The sequence below is a fragment of the Macadamia integrifolia genome, unplaced genomic scaffold (genome assembly GCF_013358625.1).
Source record: "Macadamia integrifolia cultivar HAES 741 unplaced genomic scaffold, SCU_Mint_v3 scaffold662, whole genome shotgun sequence".
Lineage (NCBI taxonomy): Eukaryota > Viridiplantae > Streptophyta > Magnoliopsida > Proteales > Proteaceae > Macadamia > Macadamia integrifolia.
In genome coordinates this window covers 75,807-100,084 of record NW_024870508.1, presented here as the reverse complement: position 1 = coordinate 100,084, position 24,278 = coordinate 75,807, and the positions used below count along the sequence as shown (strand labels likewise).

The 24,278-nt window shown below is 36.8% G+C and overlaps 1 long non-coding RNA gene and 1 pseudogene across 1 annotated transcript; one reads left to right on the top strand and one right to left on the bottom strand.

Moving 5' to 3' along the window:
• Positions 1–4,759: 4,759 nt before the first annotated feature.
• LOC122069583 lies at positions 4,760–8,480 on the bottom strand. The gene is made up of 3 exons (XR_006137489.1): positions 8,279–8,480; positions 8,040–8,136; positions 4,760–5,460 (listed from the first exon to the last, which is right to left on the bottom strand). It is a non-coding gene; the product is annotated as an uncharacterized LOC122069583 (long non-coding RNA).
• A 5,182-nt stretch (positions 8,481–13,662) lies between these two features.
• Positions 13,663–16,428, top strand: LOC122069592 (annotated as a pseudogene).
• Positions 16,429–24,278: the final 7,850 nt, after the last annotated feature.

The following is a 24,278-nucleotide window of genomic DNA, read 5'->3' as shown; positions in this document are numbered from 1 at the left end:
ACTAACTAATGTTATGGGAGACTTTTTTGAAAAAGGGAAAAAAATTAAATAAAAACATATATACAATGCAGAAAACAAAATGATACAAATGAGAGCAAATAATTAAAGGGAAGTCAAAAATCTTCCAAGCACAGGACTCTAAGGGGGTGTTTGGTTCGGTAAATCTTTGGGATGACATTCTTTAGAATGATAATTCTTAATTTTTGGAGTTGTTTGGTTCCACTAGAATGACCCTATTACAAAGGATGTGTTCTAAATCTGAGTTTACCTCAACACTTAAACTCAGATTTGAGCAACCTTTTTACCACCTAGTATAAAAGGAAAAAGCGAAAAGACGTTCTCTACGGAAGCCAATTTCTCAACCTGCGAGAAACATGTATTAGCCTTAAAGCAACCAAATGATTTTTCAGAAAGAAACATTATTCAGAAGAATGTCTATCAAAAGATTGACATTCATATCTGATACATACACCATTTGATTTCCTAAACCAAACACCCCCTAAGGATCTGATCTTTCAATTGTGGTGTCACGTCAACTATGGAAATGGGAGAGTACAAAAAACACAAAACTGATAAGTCAATAAAAATGGCTAGACCATCTTGTCAAAATATTGTAATTAGCTAGGGAAATCAAAATCGTGAACTAAGGGACTGCAAATCAATCACTTTCCATAATATGGTTCAAATTTCAAACCTTTCAAATACATTATTTTCCAAAATATATCACTTTCCCACTTTCAAATACATTATTTTTCAAAATATATCACTTTCCCACTTTCAAATACATTATTTTCCAAAATATATCACTTTCCCACTTTTGACATTATTCTGAAACACCTACAATTCATTATGAAAATTGATATCTAAGTCTTCCCACTATAATTATTATATTAATTAAATCAATTTCTACCCATAATTTATATTTTTAAATTGATGATGATTTTAAGAAAATGTTAAACTATGGAGTCATAAAAAGTTGTTAGGATTGGTCAGTGATTATTTGAAATCTTTCCGAGTGAAATTTTTTCTCCAAAGTCTATAATTGAAGAGGAAAGACAAAGAGAAAGAAAGTAAAAAACATGTGGCTCAGATTTCCTTCCTTCTCTTGAGTCATGAAAATTAAGGAGGAAAGAAGAGTAGAGTAAGTGGAAAAATTTGCAAATGACTCATAGCGCATATGGTGCAGTTGATTGAAAGTTTGAGAAGAAGGGTGCCGCGTGGGTCCAAGAATTGGAAGAATTTGAAAGCGTATGGTACATATATTCTAATGGGATAGGACCATGTGGGCCCACCATTCAATGAATGTGGATGAATCAATTTTGAATGGTCAAACACGCCTTTGTCCCCGCAATTCATTCAAGACCGAGTTTTCCATCCCTTTCTCTTCACATTGTGGAGAGGCTGCGAGGGACGCCATGTCCAGATTAAGATTTAGATTTCTGGTGGTTTTTTTATTTTCTTTAGCTGATTTTTCATTTTTGAGTCCATGAATGTCCGTTTAAGTTTAATTTTGGGGGGCATGGTCTGGTTTATAATCGGGTCGATCAATATTGGACTTTAATCAGGTGTTTTTAAACGGGCTTAATCGGGCTATGGACATATTTAAGTCTAAACGAACTTTAAACGTGTCTACCATAAACTTATTTTCTTAAGTGGGTTGAAAGTCCAAAAATATGTGACCCAATTCTTTCATAAAGAAGAGTGATATGAGATTATAATTGTTTAAAAAAAAAAAAATTATGACCATTACAACTTACAAAACAAAGGTTAATTAAATCAAATCCTATTACAAAGCAAAAAGTAAGAAAATTTAATTAGTTTGTTATTCGTAGTGGCAAAATAGGAATTTTATGCAATATTAAAGGGGTCGTACTGGGTCAGGCTATAACAAGTCAGTTCAAGTCGGGTTTATAAACCTATTGATTTGGTCGAGCACCCGATAAGCGAGCTACCTACATCGTGAACACCTGTTCAAGCCCGACACGTTTATTAATCAGGCCAATTCAGGTCGGGTCATAAACGTGTCAGGCTTGGTCGAGCCTACCGGTGTGGGCTTAGAATTGACACCCCTACCTAAGATGACTATGAGAGATGAGGAATGACATAGTCTAGGTTTTATCCTAAATATTAACTGTGATAAAGATTATTGAAGGGCAAGGATCCATGTAAACCCCATTTAATTGAGATTTTCCTAATTAACTTCCTTGATAATTTATTTTCTTTTACTTCAATTCATTATCCTATTTATTTTTATCTGAGATTGCAGTAACTTGCCGGTGTTGTGTCTCCTATCTTTATCTCTCCTTTATATTTTTGCACAGATTCATACTATCCATCCCATTAATGTGGGACAAGGTTAAGTTTATTGTAGTTGTCGACAATCATAAGTGTGTTGGGACTTGGAATTAGGGTTAGGGTTAGGGTTAGGGTTAGGGTTAGGCTTGGTGGGGGAAAGCTGGATTGTAGCATCCAACTAAGCAGGTACCAAGTGGATTTTGTGGATAGATCTCAGGTCCATTGCATGGACAATTAAATTGTCGAGATTTATAGAATCATTCAAATTAGAGCATTAAAGGATGGATGATATGGTTTTAGTGGTTGGACTATCGAAAAGGGTCAAGTTCTAAGAATTGTGCTTTAAACTCAAATGCATTGAATGATGCTTTGCACACCTCTAATTCTTTCTGATTCTCTTACCAAGAAAATGAGGTTGACAGTTGAGAGAGAGATCTTTGGATCTACCTTTCAATGTCTTATTCGGAATAAAAATAAGTGGAATGGATTCATGCACGGCTGCGGAAGTCCATTGATGATCCATGTCTTGACCCTTCAAGGGGATAATTTTCCTCATCCAAAGGTCTTGTGTGTGATTGCGCATGATGCATGGTTGCAGATGAAACCTTTTGTCCTACAAAAATAAGAAAAAAATGTATCTTTGAAAAATCATTGGAGGTAAGGGTGTTAATTGGTTTGATTTTGGATCGGTGATTTGAAGTTTAGAAATTAAAACCAAACCATTTCTTAAACGATTTTAATATCCCAAATCAAAACCATTAATAAACAATATTTGCTAAAGGGACTTTTAAAAGGTTTATTAAATGGTTTTCATGGTTTTCATGGTTTTCGAATTTTTTGTCAGCTCAAGTTAGCTTGGGATCCAATTAGGAACGAATCTATTTTTGAAGCCCAATGAAGAATTTTGATGTAGCCAGGCTTTAACCACAACATCTGCACTCAAATTGTGACTTAAGAAATAAAAACGATTTAAAGTAATTGACATTGTTTAAATCAACTATAAAACATTAGAGAGCATATATAAAATGTGAGAACTTTTATTCATCAAAAAAAAAAAAAAAATGCCAAGACTAACCAATTTTTTAATAGTTTAGTATCTATAATCGAATATCATATATTACCCATTCGTGGGTTGCCCAGATGGATAGGGCGAATTGGAGATTGTGTGGATAGGCGTAAGAGAGTTTCCTCTACCAAAGTTGTCATCATTGTATCAAAGCATAGCCACTGACCTCAATTGCAAAGTCTATACTCTCTGGAGGATGTTGAGTTTGTTGGTTTGTCGAAGTAGCCTTCCGTCTGGAAACCCCCCCCCCCCCACACCCCTTTTTTTTTTGAGGCTGTCATCCTAGTTGGCCCATGCGCCCTTGATACGAACTGTCCAAAAAGCTAAACAAAAGTTTGTTGGATTGGGCTTAGATTGGGCTCTTAGGTTTATATGATGCAGACAAGCAAGGTAGGGATTTTCTTGATCACATGACCAAGCAAAGCCCATCAGTCCCAAGAAGGCAAGAGCCCACCCGAAAGATTTAATCCTCTATTACTAACTACTAAGTTCTCTTTTATTAATTAGTGGTAGTCCGTTGTTAAGTTAATAATTAAGTCTATATTTTCAATTCCCTTCTTTTATTTCTTTTATTTTCCCGTTAATTTGTTGGTCATTTGGTTTTGTTAAGGTTCTTTTAGGCCCTGTTTGTTTAGAGGGGAGTTTCGGGTGGGATTGTATGACACATGGGTCCCACATGTTGTTGGGGTGAATTACAAGAATGGAAAAATCGTAGAAAAGTATAACTTTCTCACCCCATGCCTGTTTGGTTGGCTTGGGAAAGTTGAACTTTACCACCCCATGTATATTTGGATATCAGAATTTGTGATTGAAGGAAAAGTTGCTATACTACAATATAATTACAAGAACACTATTATCAAATAACGTCATCACATTAACACCTACTAATGTGGCCTTTATATTTTTGTGGTTACAATAAAATGTGGGATTCACCAATATTAATTAATTAATTTAATTTAGATAATAAAAATTTATTCTACAGAGGCTAATTGTGATGATCCCTCTCATAAAGCTGGCTGCAACACAAACAATCTGATACAATGAATTTAATGGTTGCATCAACAATCCATCAAGGAATAGCAATCATATTGGAGAGATATCTCTACCCAATTCAAATACTAAGTCTAAAACCCATGCTAAAAATTATTTAAAATGAGAAAGAGAAATTCACTTTAATTAGTGAATTTAGTTTTTTCTGGGCAACTCTTGATCCACTGCCCCCTTTCCTTCTTTATTTGGCTAATCTTCATTCATATCTTCAATCTGATGGGTCCTTTTCCTGGTGATTATAAAGATCCATATGCAATTGGGTAAGCATGAAACAATTAAGTATATGAATGTCTCCAAAGAGAGAATCTATGAAGAGACATTTTAGTAACCACAGTAAAGCTTACAAAAATCAAGAATCCAGATCTCTAGGTAGAACTTCCAAAATGGAGAGCATAAAGTCCATCCATAATTTGTCCAAAAGTTTGAGAATATTATATCATTAGTCTGTAGGAAACCATTAAAAAAATATACATCCCACTCAAACATTCTATTCTAAAACAATTAAACAGAAATAAGTTCTTCAACCTAAAGTCAGAGCTCTAACTACATAGTTTTAAACTAACATATGCGTAAAGAGCTCACAAACAGGCAAAACACGATATCCATAATCTGAACAACCTTCTACCCATTGGGGTCTTGTGAATGCCAATGCCTCCAAAGAAAGTCTACCCTGTGTGAGACATCATATGACATAAATATATTAGCTTGCACTGGATTTGCACTCAAGTATTCAAAAGACCTACTAGTCATAACATCATAAATATCAAGGATCTCTCGTATGGCATGGATGATAGGTGTCAAATCCATCTGATAAGGGATGGGTTGCTTGGGGGGTTCTTGAAGTGCAGTTGCCAAATCCTTGATGCTTTCAGTAATGGTGGCTAGTTGATCAAAATCAACACTTTGTTTCTAGGGGGTGCTTCTTCTTCCTCCTCGTCATAGTCACATTCATCCAATATGACAAGTATGGCAGCGATAGCAGCCATACAACTAGCTGTTGCTGTTGTTCTTCTCCGTTGTTGATACACAATAACATCCATATTCCACTTCTGAAGGAACAAACATTGAACTCAAAACTATTGAAGTAACGACATTTAATTGGACATTTCATTCTTTTAGTATTGATGTCAAAAGTATGTAAACCTATTTGGCATAAAATCTTCAATACCCAACAACATTTTGCATATCAATGACTTGGATGAGATCTGAAAATTGCAGACTATATAGAAAAAGAGAAGAAAATTCTGTTGAGATTTGTTTTAGTACGATTTTATGGATTATCACTATCCACATGCATGGATTAAAGCCCAATTAAATTTGCAATTCAGCAAGATTTAATTTGTGCCATTATTTAAAAATGCATTTTATATTTAATAGAAAATAAATATGAAAATGTAAAAAATAATTAAATAAAGGCAAAATGGTCACGGTATGTGCAGAAAAATAGGAATGCGGAACGTTCGGAGATCGATGAATGTTCACGTATGTGATATGATTGACACGTGTTAAATATGTTAATCCTGCTAACAGAGTTGTAAACAGTTACAATTTTTTTTAATATTATTAATATTTAAATAAATAAATAATAAAAATCCCAATATAAGCGGACTCCTCCTTTCATTCCGCTTATAAATCTCGATCCTCTCTTTCTGTCTCTCCTTGCTTCTTCTTCAAAGTTGTTCCTTCTTTCTTTTTCCTTTTTCACCGCTCTCCAGTCTAGTTGAAGTTTTGTTTACCAATTTCAGTGAAGATTTGCATCCATGGTAAATTCTCATAGGTTAATAATATCTACCCAATAAGTAATAATAAAATCCTAGATATTCAACGGCTTTGTTTACTTTATAAATTCAAATTTGTCTTTTGGCATACATGCAAACTTTACTGTCCAAATCCCTTCCCTGATGATTAATAAGTAAACATGATATTTAGATATGTGTGGCCAAGTCTCTCATATGCTCAGTGCCTAAAAATAGTTATGTTGATTTTTTTCCTATCTCATCCTATTTTGAGAGAGAGAGAGAGAGAGAGATGATGATGATGATGGCGACTGTAGAAAGAATGAACAACGTTGAAGAAAAGCAAGGGGAGAGAGAGAGAGAGAGAGAATTGAGATTTTCCAACAAAATCGAAGAAGGAGTCCGCTTATATTGGATTTTTATTTTTTATTTATTTATTTATATAAAAAAATATTAAACAAGTTAAGTAACCACATCCGTCATCTCTCCACCCTAAAAACTAGGAATCAATTACAATATAAAAAACTAATAGATGGTTTAGATTAATCTAAACTTAAATGGACGGTTAATATTAAAAGAAAGTGAAAATTAGATTGCAATACGTACGTCCTGTTACCACTCGCCCTTAAATAAAAGAGATGAGTAATTTAATGACTTGAAGTGAAAAAGAATACCCCCAATTCCCCAACCAATAACACCAAAGATGTAAGAAATAAAAATAGAAAAAAAAAAGTAGTGGGTTCTCTTAAAAGAATCAATAACTGAATGAAAATAAGAAAAGAATGAAGTAACCACCAAACCAAAGATCACAATGACATTCCCTGCAACATAGGATTCCAGTGAACAAACAAATTTTAGGTGAGGAGAACACATTGGGTCAAATGATGAGTAATCAGGGATACCTTTGTTTCTGTGTTCATTAACCCCAGACCCTATTGCTTATAAGTCCAACTGCTATAAACATGAAGTCATGAATTGCATCTATCATCTAGCCATTAACCCCTATATTTTCAATTATACACCAAATGCAACCATGACTTTATTCGTATAGAACACTAATGACAATTCCCTCTAAACCCTACCTATCAAGATCATCAATTCAATACACTTTTTCTTACCCCTATATAGGAACCTTTTCTGTCCTATATAACTCATGAGGTGAACAAGGATGTAGTTGCAAAGTTACTTAGCATTTGGCTATTTTAACAATTTATGAAGAGAATGATTGAGGAGAAGTATGAGATATCACACTTGAAAGGAGGAAGTAATCAGAATAGAAGTGAGAAGAAATAGAAGCTCTTGGTTGGTTCTGTCAACAGGCTAACATTTATGCAGAGCACCACACAACCTGAAAAAAAAAGTAACAAATCTTCAAAAAACTACAAATCACTTTTTGAGGTTGTCAAAAGGTAGGGGTTCCTCTTATATAGAATTAACTTTTGGACCAACATAACTCAAAGAAGGAATCCTAATTACTCTGAGACTAAATTTAACTTTCAGACTCAATAGAACAGTTAACCTGTCACCCACCATAGAAAGGTCCTAAAGCGAGATGTATGGCAGTCCAGGAAATAAAATGAGAGAAAACCACTGCATATATAAGATTTTCCAGAAAAAAATTTTGTGTTTGCCCCTCCGATATGGGCATATGTCCGACTGATTTGACAAACCCATCTTCTTTGTGACAAATAGATGATACAACTACCTTCCCTTAAAAAAAAAAAAAAAAAAAAAAATGATACAACAACAGCAGAACAGAGCCGCTAATAAAACCTAAGAGAAACATAAATCTCATCTCATACGAATCAAACAAGAAAATGATTAGAAATATAATCAGAATAGATACTAATTAATAGAAAGGGGAAAAAAAAAACAGAAGTAGGAGATGGCACCGAGCTAAAGATGATCGGAATCGGCGATGAAGAAAGATTCTGGTCTTTCTTGATTTGTTGTTTCTCTGGTTTTTTTCCTCTTTCAGTCTCTCAATTTCTGTTATTTGGAAAAGAAGGAGAATGAGCTGAATGAAAACCCTTCGATTCTTCTCAAGAAATGAAAACCCTTCTTTCTAGGTATTACCTACAAACGAGTTGAGGAAGAAGACACAGAGCTGAAGAGAAGATCGTAGCCTTACCTCTACTGGGAGAGAATAAACTAAGTTGAGGAAGAAGCCACAGAGCTGGAGAGATTGCCTTCGTTCGTCTTTCTTCCACCAGATCGCTTCCTTCATCTTTCCCACAACAGTCACACCAAATCGGTGGGACTTTGAAAGGGAAGAAATGGAAGAAACACGTCTCTGACAGGAAACCCTAACCATCTGACAATTATTCCATAGCTCTCCCACTCCTTTCATCCAAACAAACCTATTTTACACTATTTTGTGAGAAAGTTGTCAGAAATACCACCCCATTGATCCCAACCACCAAGCCCCTCTAAACAAACGGGCCCTTAGGGATTTTTTTTTTTTTCAAAGATCAGACGAGCTGGATTGACTGATCGATCAAATCGTCACCCCTCTTGGAACCTTGCTCTAACCCAGCTACTAGGGATCCGGATCCTCTCCATAGAGCCCATGGACCATAGAGTGATCTTCGTGTGCCCGGGTCCTCCCAGCCATGGGATCACTCTATGGAGAGGAATCCTATCCTGTTGTGCCAAAGAATTTTTTCCCTAAAGATCAGTGAAATGTGTGTTAATGATAAGGGAATTGTTTCCTGTGGGGGAGCTTGGCCTTTGTGCATGTGCGAGGTCAATGGTAGCATGCAAAGAAGCATGAACATGGGTGTCACTTTGCTTTTCATGAGGGTGCGGTGATCATTTTGCACCATATGTGTTTAATCACAGGGGCAACGCTCCACCATAAAAACCAATTTTTCTAACAATAAAAAGGAAGAAAGAATGTTATCCAGTAGCATATATCGACGTTAAGATACAATGGGTACGAAAAGTCCATGCTGCCCCACATTGAAAATGTTCACATGTGTCCTCCCCTTGACCACAGACACTAGTGTTTACATGTGCCATCAGGTAATGTTCTCTTAACAAAAAAATAAAATAAAAATGATTGAGTACGTTAATTAATTGTGTCAACTCTGCCCTTGCTTCATGCCTAACAATCCAATTTTACCTATATTCCAAGGGGGAGGGGGGGAGGGACAGTTTGGCTGACCACGTTGCAAGGAAGGGCAGGTCGTCGACGTGTAAGACCATCTGACTTGTTTTCAGTCCATGGTTTCTAGATGGTTGTAATTAGAAATTCATGTGTTCTACACGTTTTTATTAGTAAAATTTTGGTTACTTAAAAAAAAATCTTTTGCAAGGTTGAATTAAATATGAATGAAAAAAAAAAATTTATTCAGACTCTACAAAATTAACAATTAGCAAATGGGGCTCAATATTTATTTGACATAATCATATTGTTGAATTTTCAAATGGGGGGGGGGGTTTAGTTTGGCTGACCACATTGCAAGGAAGGGTAGGTCCTCGATGTGTAAGACCATCTGACCTGTTTTCAGTCTATGGTTTCAAGATGGTTGTAATTTGAAATTCATGTGTTCTATACGTTTTTATAAGTAAAACTTTGTTTACCTAAAAAAAATAAAAAATCTTTTGCATGGTTGAATTAAATATGAAGGAAAAAAAATATTAAAATCATACTCTACAAAATTAATAATTAGCAAATGGGGCTCAATATTTATTTGACATAATCATTTGTTGAATTTTCAAATAATGACAAAAATAAATGTAAATAATATCAAGGCCAATCTGGATTGGATTCGATCAATCCGCATTAGCATTTATCAATCCGTCCTATTTGGTTCGTCAAATCTTAATACAAAATTTACGGCTAGGATGTATTTTGGCCGATTTAGATCAATTTGTAATGAAAATCATGAATAATTGTAATGCTGGAACAGGTAGGAATGTTTGATTTTCTACCATATGATGTTATGTATTTATGCTTAAGATTCACTATTTGGATGTGAAAATAGTGAGGTCGATAAGAAATTCCATTGGCATTGTAACTGTTATAATAAGGTCCACATGTGGTCGGTAGTCATCTAGATGGGATCGACAGGGGGTCCACATGATCAAATTAGGGGAGAGAATGTCTATGTAAACCCCACTATTTAATATGTGACAAGGATATAAAGGAATCTATATAAAGGCAATGTAGAAATCTTTTTCACAATCTTCTAAAAAAAAAAATTAATAAGAGAATTTCTCTTCATGCATTACAAAGGAAGTATTCCTTCATTGTGGGCGTTAATAGGATGAGGAATTTTCAAACTTTTATTCTGTAGAGATAGTATTAATAATTGTTTGATCATGAGTTTTCCTTCACTTATAATAGAGGAAAATTTTCTCTAAAAAAAAAAATACATAAAAAATAGTTGCTAGATAAAATGTGAATAGGAAAAGACTGAGTAAGTCTACTCTTTCCAAAATGCTATATGAATTTGGATGGTTACAAATCCATTTAATATCATTACCCTCTAAAGAATTATCCTCTAAAGATTCTTTTCTTTCATAATGAAAAAATGGTGCTCTGTGATAGTGATCATAGCCCCAGGACAAGTCCTCGTATGACAAGTAATGCTTCTGCATAAATATTCAATTCGCCATTACCATCAAAACACAACAAATATTGGTCTTTTTTTCCAACGACTCTAGAGACTTTTGCGTTGGTTTCTTCCATTTTCATTATTTTTCTTTCTTTGTTTTCCTTGTGGTTATAAATTTCTCCCCAAAATTGAGAATAACAAATTCCAGAACCAACGTGTGGAAGGCTGTAAACCTCATTTGTACCTATCATGATGGTCCCCAACGTAGTTTTGCAATATCTTTTGTCATTTCTTAGATTTTTTATACTTCCTAAAAATGTATTTTTATAAGGGAAAATTGTATTGTAAGTAATGTGGGCGCATAAAAAGTCATCATTTTACTATTTTCCCTTTTCATATAATATGTTTTTCTTCTTCTTTTTTTGCTTTTTTTTTTTTTTTTTTTGTGAAACTATAATATATTTTTTTTCGGTAATAGAAAATTCTATCATTTTACATATATACTTGAAAAATATGTAACTTTTAATCATGACATAATATCAAGTCACTTTTAAATTATTTGTAAACTCTTTTTTCTCACTATGAGTTCAAACAAGATATTACAAGATATTACTGGACGAATCACAAAAACTGAAAAGGACCCCTCACTTTCGGCATTGCCATCAACAAGAAAGACACAAATTAACTAGCTAATAAAAAGTCACAAAAATCAACACCCTAAATTTTACCTAGAAATTCAAAAATTGTCTATATTGGCCATGGTATTCAACACGTCTACTTGAAAAATATGCAACTTTTAATAATGACATAATATCAAGTCACTTTAAATTATTTGGATAAGCATTCTTTAATTATTGTATTAAATAAATTTTGGAAATAAGATAATGGGCAATTATAAAAATACTACAATTAACTTCTCACTTCACCATTTTGGTGACAACAAGATGCACCTATTTTATAAAAGATTGAGTTTTCGTTCAGCCAGGGTGAAGGGGAATCGCTGACCACAACCCTCAGATGAACAAGAGAGGGTATCGCGCAAGGATTTGGATCCGCTACAACACCCCCTAGTGCAGTAGAGGTACTAGTGAGGAGAGAGGCAAATAGACACAAAATAGGAGAAAAAACCGGTGACAAAAAAGGGAGAGGGAGAGGGAGAGAGAGAGAGAAAGTGACACAAAATCCTCACTAGTACCTCTGCTGCACCAAGGGGGCCTAACTGTAATTGGTTTTTTATTATCTTTGAATTACTATCTATTTTATTTGGACACATAAAAATGATGTTTTTGCATCCAATGTTAAGCCCAACCCTGATATCATAGTAAAAAACATACATAGATGGATTTCTAATCTTAATCTTTACACTGGAAGACTAAATGATAATGTCTTACTCAATACCGATGGTTCGGCCAACTTGGAAAAAAGATCTCCCACCCCTTTTTTGACATATGTTATTTTGGTTTTTGCTGGTGCAACTAATTTTTTGTACTCAGTTTCATGATGGACATATGGAATCTTATCATAGGGTGAGTTTCTGATCTTTAAATCAAATACTACTAACACAACTCAAAGAGAAGCAGTGAAAGTGGAAGGTATTTTGGAAGCAGCTACAGGAAAATGAATTATACATGAAGTTTGGTTCTCAAACAAGGATTTACTTCACCTCATTCCATAACCAACCAAGGAAGTGTGACCTCTTTTGCATTTTGCAACCTTCCACAAGATAGAAGAACTATCAAGGTCTATAACGTTTATTCATATAGGGGAAGAAAGCCACTCAGCTATGAACTTTATTTTTTATTTAACTCGTAAAATGGTAAATGGTAATAGGGAGTATGAACAATATCAAGCTGATGTAAATATTTTAGATATTTAATTCTAATTTCTTTTCATTATCAAATAAATAAAATTGGTAGAGGCTATTATCAACTTCGTCCAATGGAGGGAATTGTTTTGGACTCTAGAATGGTGAATGGTGGTTGAATTCTACAATACAAATAACAACAACAACAAAAAAACTCGGCCTTATCCTAATTAAATGAGGTCAATTACATGGATCCTTACCCTCTAGTAAGCTCAATTCAATGTCATATTAGAAATAAGGCCTAAAATATGCATGTCTTTCTTCACTATTTTTCTTATGGTCATTTTAGGTTTATTCCTAGTTCTTTTAGTTCTTTCAATTTAAATGAAATCTTTTTTTTTTTTTATACTAAAACGTCCCACAACCTTTATTGAACATTACCATACCTTCTCTAAGACTTCCTTCCTCAATAAATATTGAACAAGTTTTTCTTAGATCATGGAATCCATTCCCATTCATCGTGGCCCATCACGAACAAGACAATAGGGGTGGAGAGAGAGAGGCCACATATGGATTATCCCATCGTTCAACCTTCTCGATTAAAAAAAAATAAAAAAAAAACTTTGTCCATAAATATACTTAATTACTTTCTCTCAAAAACCTGATGAAGTTCTAAACTATTGATCTATTAGAGGCTTGGACCCCAATTAGTAAATTTTCACAAAAGTCAGATAATTGTTTTGTTGACCCAACATTACATAAACATAGGAAGAATCCATTCAGACGGTGATACTTACACTTCCGTCCAAACACAGTTTGAAGTTTTGGTATCCGTATTGGTTTTGCCATATTGCCAATTCCGATACAAAAAGTACGGACAAAGGGTGAAAATATACAAAAAAAAAACCCGACATTTTAGTAAAATCAGGATATTTCTATGATAAGAAAGATGTCATATCGTATCAACACCCAATCCGATCCGATACCGTGCACTAAAATCATCCATTGAAATATATTTTTTGTTTTTCAAAAAAAAAAAGAAATATATTTTTTTGTTAGAAAAGTCAGATTTCAAATGATAAAACGTCGTCACTCCTGTGGAAAGTGACGAAGACCTCAGTTTTGACTTCTTTCGTCCTCCCTCTCTCTTTTTCCCTCTCTCTCACTATTATGAAAGAACTCAGAAGATTGTTTTTCTGCCTCTCTGGCTCTGCTTTGAGAGATCCTCTGTACATGCTTGTTGAGAGAGAAAGGGAGAGAGATGGTGAAACCCTGTACTTCAGTTCCAATTCTGATCACTTCTCTGTTCTGTCTTCTCTTCTCCCTTGTCGTTGCAAACATCTCACCTGGAACAACCCTTAGACCCTCCAATTCCAAGACCACCTGGTCATCTCCCAGCAACACTTTTTCTCTGGGTTTCATCACCATCACCTCAACAAACCCACCTTCCTTCGCCGTTGCAATTTCCTACTACGGCATTCCAGTCTGGAAAGCCGGCGGCAATTCCGGCACCGTCAACTCAGATGGGTCCTTTCAATTCCTCCAAAACGGCAATCTCCGTCTCGTCAACGGCAATGGCAACAACATTTGGGAATCTGGCACCGCCAATCGTGGCATTACAACTGCGACACTCGATGATTCAGGTAATCTCTCCCTGAAGAAAGGCTCTGTTTCTGTTTGGTCCACTTTCGATAACCCAACGGACACAATTCTTCCGACCCAGAATTTCACTACTGGAATGGTTCTTCGATCTGGGTTGTACTCTTTTAATCTTCTCAATACGGGAAACCTTACTCTTAAATGGAATAATAGCATAGTTTATTGGAACCCGGCTTTGAATTCTACATATGCGAACTTGACTTCTCCTAGCTTGAGCATCCAAGCTATTGGAACTATGACGCTTAACGATCCCAGGTTTTCATCCCCTGCTATTGTTGCTTATAGTAGTGATTATGGAGAGGGTACTAACGTTCTTAGGTTTCTGAAGTTGGATTCTGATGGGAACTTTAGGATTTACAGCTCTGCTAGGGGTTCTGGCATGGGTGTTGAGAGATGGGCTGCTGTTTCTGATCAATGTATGATTTTTGGGTATTGTGGTAACATGGGTATCTGTCGTTATAAGAAAATGGCCCCTGTTTGTGGTTGCCCATCTGAAAATTTCGTGTTTGTGGATCAGAATGATAGCAGAAAGGGGTGTCAGTGGAAGGTGAAGCTTGAAGATTGCCCTCGTAGTGCCACTATGTTGCAATTGAACCATACCCAGTTCTTGACTTACCCTCCTGAGCTCTCGTCCCAGCTCTTCACTGTTGGGATTTCTGCTTGTTCGGCGAATTGCCTTAACGGGCCCTGCAATGTGTCCACATCCCTAGCTGATGGAACTGGAGAGTGTTACATTAAAGCTTCAAACTTTATTAGTGGGTACATGTCACTGGCACTTCCTAGCACTTCTTTTGTCAAGGTCTGCAGTCCAGTACTTCCAAACTCGCCTCCACTAGAGGGAAAAAGTGGAGGAAGGACATTGAAGTTGCGTCCATGGGTAATTGTGGCTTTATCTGGTGTTACTCTTCTGGGTTTAATCCTTTTAGAGGGTGCATTGTTGTGGTCATGCTGTAGGAAAAGTCCTAATCTGGGGGGATTGTCAACTCAGTATGCACTTCTTGAATATGCTTCTGGTGCACCCGTCCAGTTTTCTTACAAGGAGCTCCAGAACTTGACTAAGGGCTTCAGGGAGAAGCTTGGAGCCGGAGGTTTTGGAGCTGTATACAAAGGGATTCTTTCGAATAGGACGATGGTTGCAGTGAAACAGCTTGAAGGGATTCTTCAAGGAGAGAAGCAGTTCAGGATGGAGGTTACAACTATAAGTAGTACTCACCATTTGAATTTGGCGAGATTGATTGGTTTTTGCTCTGAAGGTCGTCACAGGCTACTAGTTTACGAGTTCATGAAAAATGGGTCCCTTGATAATTTCCTCTTCAGTTCAGAAGAGCCATTAGGAAGATTGTTGGATTGGGAGGCTCGGTTCAAAATAGCACTTGGGACTGCAAGGGGAATGACATACCTCCATGAGGAGTGTCGAGAGTGCATTGTCCATTGTGACATAAAGCCAGAGAATATATTATTGGATGAGAATTACAATGCTAAGATCTCAGATTTCGGCCTTGCGAAACTTATAAATCCAAAGGACCGTAGGTACCGAACCTTGACAACTGTCAGAGGGACTAGGGGATATTTGGCACCAGAGTGGCTAGCCAACCTTCCAATGACTTCCAAGTCTGATGTCTACAGTTATGGTATGGTGTTGTTGGAGATAGTGAGTGGGCGAAGGAATTTCGAAGTCTCAGAAGATACAGGTCACAAGAAATTTTCTTTGTGGGCATATGAAGAATTTGATAGGGGAAATGTGGAGAGTATTGTTGATAAAAGGCTGAATGAACATAGGGTGGACATGGAGCAAGTGATGAAAGCAATTCAGGTTAGTTTCTGGTGCATCCAGGAGCAGCCATCTCAGAGGCCAACAATGGGGAAAGTGCTGCATATGCTAGAAGGGATTAGTGCAATTGAGAAACCACCAGCACCAAAGGCTACTGCAGAAGGGTCTTTTAGTATCACCAACATGAATAATAGCATTTATGTCAGTGCCCCTTCCAGTTTTGCAACTTCAGTCCCAGCTGCCTCCTCATCTTCCTCATTTCAAGACATAGGAGTTTCATCTTTTCTCAGTTAGGAACACTGAAAGAACTTCATCAACCCTACTGCAATCAAATTGAAGCGAGCCCCTAATTTCACATGCTTATCTGTGCAGAAGGATATGAATGTGAGTGTAACAAAGTTTATTTAATTAGCTCATTACTATTGTCTGTTCAGTGTCACATTCATACTTTTGTCTGTTGAAAATGATGGAGTCTGTTTTAAGCACTTCCATGCATGGCATACCACATACAACTTATTAATTTTTGTGCCTCTCCTGCGAAACAGGGTATGAGGCTGCGTACATTTGCCTCTCCTAGACCCTGTAAATGCGAAGGTTTAGTGCAGTTTTTCTTAAGCCCAAAGCTGTGGAAGGCCCAAGCCCATGGAGAGGTTCTTGAGCATAAGGCATGCTCTATGCCCCTCACATTTGATTTTTTTATTAGTTTCTAAAAATAAAATATAATGAATTAAAAATTTGTACGTGAGATGTTGAATGGAGTAGGTTCAAATAACCCTTTCCCTCTCTCTCTCTTCTCCTCTTCCGCCCCCCCCCCCCCAAAAAAAAAAAAAGTTTCTGCGTAGTGTCTGCAAACCCATCTCTGTTCTTGAATTTTCCGCTCTGAGATAGTTGATTTTGATGTTGCCGTTATCATTGGAGTTCAGAAGAAAGTCCAACAGAGGATTAATAAGATTCACGACTAGTTCATCTCTAAACGAGTTGGAATTTAGATTTAAACAAGCACCAGAAAAGGAAACAGATACTTTGATTTCTATCTCCAAACCCCATCTGACGAGGGAATAGTAAATGTTCTTCAAAGATGGCAGAACCAAACCCCACATCTCTTCTTCATCTCTGTTGCAAAGGATATCATTTCCCACCACAATGAGGGTGATTTTGGTCGAAGGAAAGTAGGTCAGAACATGGGTCCTGACCCAGCTTTCTGCCATTGAAACGCTAGAAGAAAACTCATAAAGATGGGTTTCACTCACAGACATAGCAACAGGAATATCCGTGTGACAAAAGCTTCGAAGAACCATGGGAGATGGATCAAGTACGTTCAACGGTTCAATTGATTCTTGACCTGCATCTACAACAAATACAGAGAAATGAAACAAGATTAATTTGAAGCTAGAAAGAAAGCAATCCATCAGGCAAGACGGAGACACATTTGAGAGAGAGAGAGAGAAGAGTAGAGTTTTGAGACTTTGCTTACCGTTAAAACCCAGCAGAAAAATAAGGGAAAGGATGAAAACCACCATCTTCGACGTCTCAGATAGATAAGCGATTTGCTTAGAAAGAGAAGAATGTATAATATAACGACTCTAAAAAGGGCTACTGCATTTGGGTTCTGTGGAGAGAGTAGTCCTCTCGCATCGATGGAATCGAGCTTTGTTATCTTTCACTCTTTTCTTTTCATGTAAATCGAGATTTGAGCCTTGCTTGGCTTGCTGCGCCTAAAATCCGAACATGAACAGAACAATTTTTTGAAGATGAATTGTAAATTTACTCATTTTCCACATTGTTTTGAATCTTTAATTTTGCGGATGCAATGATGTATCGCCTCCAATCTCTGTCCCAACCACCTTATCTCCTCCCAAAAAATCCCTTATGAACGGATCCACCAACACAATAGGGTTGGCAGTAATCATCGGCCACTGCCGACCGGCTGAGGCACCTCAAGATCATTGTGTTACCACCGTCTTCGATCCCCATAGTGGCCTTGACATGAGATATAGAAGGGTTGAATCATTTAGGAGAATAATGGGTTTTCATTAAGGGTTTCTTGGACATTTCACAATTAGGGGGTATTTTGGGCATTATGATAAAAATTCATGTGACTTAACATCAAAAATTGATGATTGGGGCCATTAGATAGAATGTTTTTCATGTAAGGGTGGTGAGTAATATTTTTAAAAAGGTGTGGGGTCAAGTTGATATTTTGCCATAGTTTAAGAAAGGGGAATGATATTTACTCAAAAAAAAAATATATCTCTCACCTCATTTTGGTTTGACTCAATCTTTCAGCCATTAATCTCTCTAGTCTCCTCAGTCCCCCCCCCCTCATTCTCAGTCTCTCTCTTTCTTCGATTCAATTATTTGAGTAATAGGTAATGAGTTTAGAAGAAAAAAAGAGTTAAATATATTATTTTTATCTTTAAAATTTAGAATTTTAATTTTCATATCATTTGTATATTATGTACATATGATATTGATAGATAATATGAAAAAGTCTTAGAAATATTAAAAATCACATCCAAATTTCTTTTCCGCTTTTTATTTTGTAAACAAATAATTCGCAAATCCGAATACGAACCCAAATTTTATTATCACCACTTTTTTGACCGATATTTTGGTCAAATCGTTGAGTTAGTAAAATGAATTATTCTGAATAGTTCTCCATCCTAATAATTCTCGAATTCAAATTAAATTACTATGCGCATGACAAACCAGCATGACAATCCACTTGAGTAATAAAACATCTAACACGCGCACTTGAAAATGTCAATAAGAGTATTCTCGTGTTGGTGTTACCGATTTTAATGGTAGACTTGATCCTAAGTCCTAACTCTTATATTGATTGGATTGCTTCACTTGAAATTTTCTTAAATGGAAAGAAATGATCGATGGAAGAAAGGTTGATTTTGCTACTACAAAACTTAAAAGGTCATACTCAATCAGCCCTACTTTTGAATTTCATAATTTTTCTCCATATTGAAGAACAATCCTTGAGGAATTTAACAATCCGCAACGAATCAGCCTTCAAATAAATGTTATGCATCCATTTAAGCATAAGCCATCCTCCCTTGAACCAATCCGCCAAATCTACTTCATGATCCCAGCCATTTTCATTTCTTCAATTCTTTTGCCACCAAACCCTTACCTTCCAACTTTGGAGTACACACTTTTCCCAAGCAATGTAGCGAATTTTTCCTCTCAAGGTTGGGCAAGCTCTCATCCAACCAACAAATAAAGGACGAGAACCCATCTGGTTCATAACATTATAAAGAAATGTTCAACTCAACGAATCATAAGCTTTTTGAAGATTAATCTTCAACACCATTGCTAGGAAGCAATTTTGATATGATGGATTCTATGGACAATATCTTGACACACTAGGATGTTGTCAAGAATGAGCCGACCATGAATAAAGGTTGATTGATGGTGGTAAACAAGGCCATCAATAAGATTATGTAATGGATGGGCAATGATTTTTAAATGAATTTGTAATCCCAATTACAAAGAGCAATAGTCCAGAAGCTACCAAAATCGGAAGACTTGGGAATTAGACAATGAAATTAGAGTTGACTAACTTCGGATTAGACAAGAAAAACCATTTCACTGTCGCTGCCACATTTTTACCAAGAGCTTCCAATTAGCTTTGAGAAACAAGACATTAAACTCATCTGCCCTGGGAAGTTTTTTGTCTTTAAAGGCGAACACCATTGATTTTATTTTTTTATTCGAGGCCTCAATCATCAACACTCTTTAAAAATCCAAGGAGAGAGAGGACATGCAATCTCCAAATAGAATTGGGAAGGACCAACCCTAGAAGAAAGACATTGTTTCCTTTTCTTATCCAAGGGAAAGAATTAGACATAGAACATGTTGTAATCTAGTAGTCACTGAGAGGGGGTTGAATCAATGAGTTCAATTTTGATCCCCTAAAACTATCCTGATAGCTGACTTGGCAAACTTTGTTGTATTTATCCTTGTTCGCACATAGTGATATGCATACCCAATCTCTCATAGGCACTTCCAAGTGTGCACACGCATTCCACATTCCACGCACTTCAATAACATACAGTGCAAACAACGAACACACTAATACAAGGATTTTATGAGGTTCGGCTATAAGCTTACACCCCCGAAGTAATGCATGTAAATGCTTTGTATCTGCTTACACTACTTTTAGCTACAACTACAATTGAGAGCACCCTTAGTCAATTTTCTAAAACAGCTGAGATGGCACACGCAGTGTCGGTATAATTTGCAACACCCACTGCAAGGAAGCACTCAGCACAAAAATATAGACAATATTGGGGCTTCTATAAATGCCCTACAATCAAGCTCTGCCTAGCATTATATATCCACAACCAGCTAGCATGCATTCATTTCCACTAGGACATACATATAATGTAAATCTAGGGTAAAAGTTACGAAATCTCACAATCGGATGTCAGGGATTAAGGGTGTCAAAAAATCCCGATCAACCCGAACCCTCCCTAACCCACCCCGAGCCCGAACAAGGTCTGGGCTTAGATTTCAGCCCATAGGGTGGGCTAGGGTTGGGCTTGGGTCAAGGTCTCAGCCCAACCCAACATAACTCAACTCATCCCAACCCTGTATATTAAGTATATAATATGCTAGAATTATAAAAGGATACTTATAGAAAAGGTCTGCAAAAAGACTTCTGTTTTCCACAATCTTCATATATATATGAAAACATTGGCCTTTGGCCTCTGCAATGTATCGAGATCAAGCGATCAAGTGACCAATAGTACTAGGTTGGGGTGGGTTGGGCTAAACCAGACCCAATCAAAATCCATTAGTCTAGACACCCAATTTTGTCACCCTCCCCCGGCGACAATACAAGGATGGTGGATGCAAACTCTCACTTCTAATCAACGGAGATGCTTGACAATGGTAATCTACTCTTAATCATCCCCAAACATATCCAAACCCTGATTTACCCAAAAACCCTGAAACCCGATGCGAGAGAAAAGAGGTCCAATTTTGATTTTTCATATGCGAAGGAATCCAGTCAAAGTGATCACACGAATAAATAATACTTGAAAATACGATTCCAACGATATATGGTGCGTCAAAATTGGACTTACGGATCTCCCGTAATCATTCCTGGCACTTCCAAAGATTTTCTGACATTTTCGTATTTTTTCCAAAAATTCCCCCGACAGTCGGGTTTTCTACTAAAAATCCCACTTTTTGAGAAAATATTCTATTTACCAGAAAATATCTTCTCCACTTTCAAAAGCAAGAAAATATCTTATCCACTTTCACAAGCAAGAGAAAATTTTCACCATTTTCAAAAATGTCACATCACACTTTATGTCATGTTATTGGTCTTTACCCACTGAGTAAAAATTAGGTGTCATCACCTCATTGATTAAAATTCTCCCGACAGTCAGGTTTTCTGTTAAAAATCTCACTTTTTGAGAAGATATTTTATTTGTCAGAAAAGACCTTGTCCACTTTTACAAGCAAGAAAACATCTTCATCATTTTCAAAAATGTTACATCACACTTTATGTCATGACGCATCACACTTTATGTCATGTTATTGGTCTTTATCCACTGGGTAAAAATTAGGTGTCATCATCTCATTGATTAAAATTCTCTCGACAGTCGGGTTTTTTACTAAAAATTTTACTTTTTGAGAAAATATTTTATTTGTCAGAAAAGATCTTGTACACTTTCACAAGCAAGAACCTATCTTCATCATTTTTAAAAATATCACATCACACTTTATGTCATGTCACTAGTCTTTACTCGCTGGGTAAAAATTAGGTGTCATCACCTCATTGATTTCAAAAAACTATAAATGTCCCACCTTTTGACTTGTAAAAAGAGACAAAAGGCTCTCTTAAGAGTAACCCCTTTTTGGTAGGAGCTCTTCCCTCTTTCCTCTTCCTTCCCTTCCCCTTTGAGCTTCTTCGGGCCTTTGAAGTGATCTTCGTAAAGATCTGAAGTTTTGCTCGGATCTTCGAAGTGTATTTCGGGGTTTTGAAGAACTTCAATCCCAATTTTAGTTCGATCCATTTTTTTCCAAAAATGAAAAGTTTTTAGTTTTCCCCTTTGAGTGCTTTTGATTTTTTGCCAAAAAAGAAAAGTTTCAAGCTAAAGCCCTGTCCGAGTGCCACCTCAGCCTAGCCTTCCATAATCCATCCCCAACGAAAGCTCTACCCAAGTGCCCCTAAAATATTTTTCAAAAGTAGCAACTTCCAGCGGAAGCTCTGCTCGAGTGCCCCTGGAATTTTTACCAAAAATAGCCAGCCCAACGGAAGCTCTACCCGAGTGCCCCTGGAATCTTTTCAAAAGTAGTTCATCCTTAGCAGAAGTTCTGTCGGAATCAACAGTCAACAAACAAGCCAATCCTAAGTCGGACCTCTGTTCGCAGATAACCACAGTCAACATCTCCTAAAATCGAAAGTTGGAGTTTAAGACCATCTTCCCCCGAGCCAGGAGAATCTATGAGAAAAATCAGCATCAACCAGGGGCCCCACCCCTCTTTGACCCGAAACAGGGGTCAAATTCATGTATAATCTCTCTCCTCATTTAAGCATAATGTAGATATCTAATTAACCTTGATTTAGTGTACATAAATAATTATTTTTATTTAATGTAAATATATTTGATAATATAGCCATGCATGCAAAATAAGAATAAATTATGGAAAATGTTCGTTCTTAAGCATCTCGTAGGAAGACCGGTTGAACCGGATAGAGTGGGTGCCTAACACATTTCCAACTCTATAACCTCACTCTTACCCTAAATCTCTGGACTAGACCAATTTTCGGGCCCTTTTTTCAAGAATCGGGCCCACCCCCCGGGTCCTTAGCCTATAACCCTAGGTGACGGCTCCACACCCTTTTCTGTATGATCTCAATCCCCTGTATTAGACCATCATCAAACCCCATCTTTATGACGAACCTGGTACACCTGCGAAAAAGGCCTCCATGTATTTTTAAGTGGTGATATTGTGGTGCGAGGGCCGCAGAAGCTGAATCCCAGAGACCTTCCTCCTGACGTGGATATCTCTAATCTGAGGCATGCTACCCTCACAATTAGGGCTAGGCTGGGTTAGTCTAAGCCCGACAGGGTTGGGCCTAGGCTGAGATATCCCAGCCCAGCCTAAGGCTGGGTTGAGCTTGGGTTGAGTTAAGAGACCTTAGGGTTGGGTTGGGGTTTTAGAATACCCAGCCCATTGACACCCCTATCTAGGATGATCTGGGAACCTCCAACTTGACCTCTCAAGGTGAACTTAGCTCTTCATGTGTTCACTGACAAGTACAGTACTCACACCTTCTCTTCCATTATCTTCTTGTTCTTCAAAACATCAACCAATCCTTACTTTCTCTCATCTCTTCTCCTTTTTCCTCTCTTGGTTGGGTAGAGGGTGAAATTTGTGAAAAACAACAATTTGAATGAACCCATTTGGTCTTATGGTTAGGGAGATATGACCATTTAAAATTGGAGTAATGAGAAAGCTCCATTTAGAATCTTCATAAGGGCTTAGAAGTTTGTGCTGGCGGCCCAAGCAACGGCGGCTTAATCTAAGTCGTAGCTCTGGTACAAAAAAAGCCTTGACCTTTGGATTGTATAACAGATATTCAACTATAGCTATAGATTTGGAATCTTGATGACATAAGCATAATGCAGGCATGACATAGGGGTTCACGCACACTGACGCAATCGATCATCCCTACATCAGCACCCTTTTGCTGTCAATTTTTGATTGGTTGTTTTTTACGGAATTTAAGGAGGGTTCTCTCCCACTCACCAAAAGGTGAGATATGTATGAACCTTTGGATTGGTCTCTTGATTAATTAGATCCACATGATCTGAGAGATTAGAATCCAAAGCACTTCTGTGATGCACGTGCTACACACGCTAACCCACCAATTTCTCTTAACCAAATAAAGCTCCTCCTCTTCTAATATTTGCATAAAAGCCCTTTCTTTTTTCAAGTTATTCTAAAAATCCCTCCACTCACAGAGAGCAAATTGGCTTTTTCCGTTTTGAAACTTCAAACCGACTTTACAGAAACACAAGTAACTTTTTCATATAGTTTATGATCAAGATGAAACGAAAAGTGTTGGAACCATAAATCGAAGCTCTACAACTTTCTAAAAAATCGATCATTAGACTCAATCATGCAAAAAGATTATAATGCCCATAAACCTTTCAGATGCCACAACTTTCTCATACAAAATCGAAACACAATGAAAACAATTGCGTTGGAAATATTGGATTTTTCTTTCAAGGTTACATGAAGGGCATTTCTTCAAAAAAAATCATCCCGAAAACCTCTATGTTTAATCCCCATGACTGTGAAA